The following is a 2,533-nucleotide window of genomic DNA, read 5'->3' on the forward strand; positions in this document are numbered from 1 at the left end:
TATGGGCTTGCATCTCCTCTCTCCTTTTGACCTTGCCCTAATTCTTCCCAGTGGTGGTAGCTTGTTAGTTCCACGTTCCTTACCAGGACCTCTGGTTGTCAAGAAACTGATGCAAGTGGCTACTATCTTGTCTGGCCAGGGTGGGCGGTTTCAGTCAGTGGTTCCCCTAACAATTTTCCTTCTACCTATGTTATTGGCTGAGAGCCCCCCCACCCCACCCTGTAAAAAAAGACAGATTAACTGGAGAAAAAAAAATATCACCAACAGAAGTTTAATAACATGTATACCTCCTGTATACAAGAGAGATACCCAGGAAAACTGAGTAACTCCTGAAATGGCCCATGCCACCACCTTAAATATCATCTCCAGCTAAACACAAAATAAGATGTTGAGGGTGAGGCTGGAGCCAGTTATGGGAGGTTTCGAGGAAAAGCACGGTAAACAAGGGGATGGTGGTTATGCAGCTTTAAGTCCATGTCTTCTACATTGATAAGAGTTTCTAGAGATTTAGTCATTCTCCTCTTCCTGGTACAGCCAGTAAGACAAGCTCACACAGAGATTTTCCTTACAAATGTAAATGTCTCTTACAAAAGGGTAACTTTTATTCTGTTTTCAGAGCTTCTCCTGTGTGTGTAGTTTCTTTTTTTTTTTTTTTTAATATTTTACCATTTTATTTATTTATTTATTTTACAAATTTAGTTATTTATTTTTGGCTGCGTTGGGTCCTCGTTGCTGCGCATGGGCTTTCTCTAGTTGTGGTGAGAAAAGAGTAGCGGGGGCTACTCTTTGTTGCGGTGTCCGGGCTTCTCATTGCAGTGGCTTCTCTTGTTGCAGAGCACGGGCTCTAGGCACGCGGGCTTCAGTAGTTGTGGCATGTGGGCTCAGTAGTTGTGGCTCACGGGCTCTAGAGCGCAGGCTCAGTAGTTGTGGCGCACGGGCTTAGTTGCTCTGAGGCTTGTGGGATCTTCCCGGACCAGGGCTCGAACCCATGTCCCCTGCATTGGCAGGAGGATTCTTAACAACTGCGCCACCAGGGAAGTCCTGTAGTTTCTTAAAAATAACTAGCTGAAGATAATCCTTATGTCAAAGAGGCATATTTTGGGGTGGCAAATTCTGCTCCCCTTTGAAAGCGCGTACTACATCCTATAAGACAGAACCACGTCCTTTTGTGGATTTGTCTCTCAACTGCCATGACTGAGTCTTCAATAAGCCATTCTGCCTTTCCACGAGGTCAGCTCTACTGGGTATGGGATATGTGATAAGACTGTTACCCCAAAACTGGGTTCACCTCTTGGTGGGTGTTGAGCCGAAAGACACAACCAAGCTGCAGATTGGGAGAAGGAAGGACTTATTACTTGCAGCAAGTAAGGAGAACGCCAGGGATCTTTCCCAAAGCAATGTCTCCCCAGACAGCAAGATTAGGGAAGTTTTAAGGTAAGGGTACATGCATATTCATGAAGGGACTTGAGTAGAGGAGAATTCAGCATAGAATTGGGGCAGAAGGTGACAGAGTCCAAGCTTTAGTTGATTGAAGTCAAGAGGGTCAACGTCATCATTCCATCCTCCACCTGGGTGGGGGCCTTAGTTTCTGCAGAACTCAAAGATACATTATTATGTATATCTCTTGAGGAGGAACTAGGATCCTGTTTTATCACTGACCTATTGTTTCTTGACTACATTTCCTTTGTTCCTGCATTTCCCTCGCGCTTCCGGTAAGGTCATTAATTATGGAGACCTGTTCAAGGGCAAGCACTGTGGCCAGGCTTAGATCACAAAATGGCGGCCAAAAATGGCTTCTCTTATGTCAAGAAAGCTATGCCTGGCTCTCTTTCTTCATGAACCCTCCTACCTTATCTGCTTATAAGACCAGTCAATTCCGTGGGCATGAGTCCATTGCTGTACTTCTTTTGCTGTGAAATAGAGTACCTTGATTAGAAGTGATGCCATGCCCAATGTCATGATGGTGGGTAAGGCCTTCTGTGACTCAATGGATGATGGTTCTGGTGGCCTCGGCCTGCAGTGGCATGGAGCAGGATTTTGCTTCCCAGCCAAAGATTGAAGTCAGGCCTCAGCAGTGAGAGCCCCAAATCCTAGCCACTAGACCACCAGGGAACAGTGGCCAGTGACAAGGCCCTGGCCTGTACAGCTTTGCAGAAAGTGAATTTCCACAAAGAAATGGGAAGTAGTGGAACAAAGTGTTTATTAGGAGGAAAAAGAGTACGTGTGGATAGACACATAGGCGGCCTCAGAGAGAGAGAGGCGTGCCCTCGTGGTAGTTTGAATCACTTATATGGGGCATTTCTTCTGGGTTTCCTTTGGCCAATCAACTTGCTTTGCCTGGTTCTGAGTCCGTATTTGTTTTATCTCAGGGTCCTCCCCTGCGTGCACGCATCTCTTAGCCAAGATGGATTCTAGTGAAGAGGCCTGTGGGTAGGTCGACTTCGCTCCCTTTTGACCTCCAAGGAGCCTTTCTGCTCTTGTATAGTCAGGAGGGTCTCCTTGACCTCAAGAATGAGAAATATGTGGTCACTTA

This window comes from Physeter macrocephalus, chromosome 11 (genome assembly GCF_002837175.3).
Source record: "Physeter macrocephalus isolate SW-GA chromosome 11, ASM283717v5, whole genome shotgun sequence".
NCBI lineage: Eukaryota > Metazoa > Chordata > Mammalia > Artiodactyla > Physeteridae > Physeter > Physeter macrocephalus.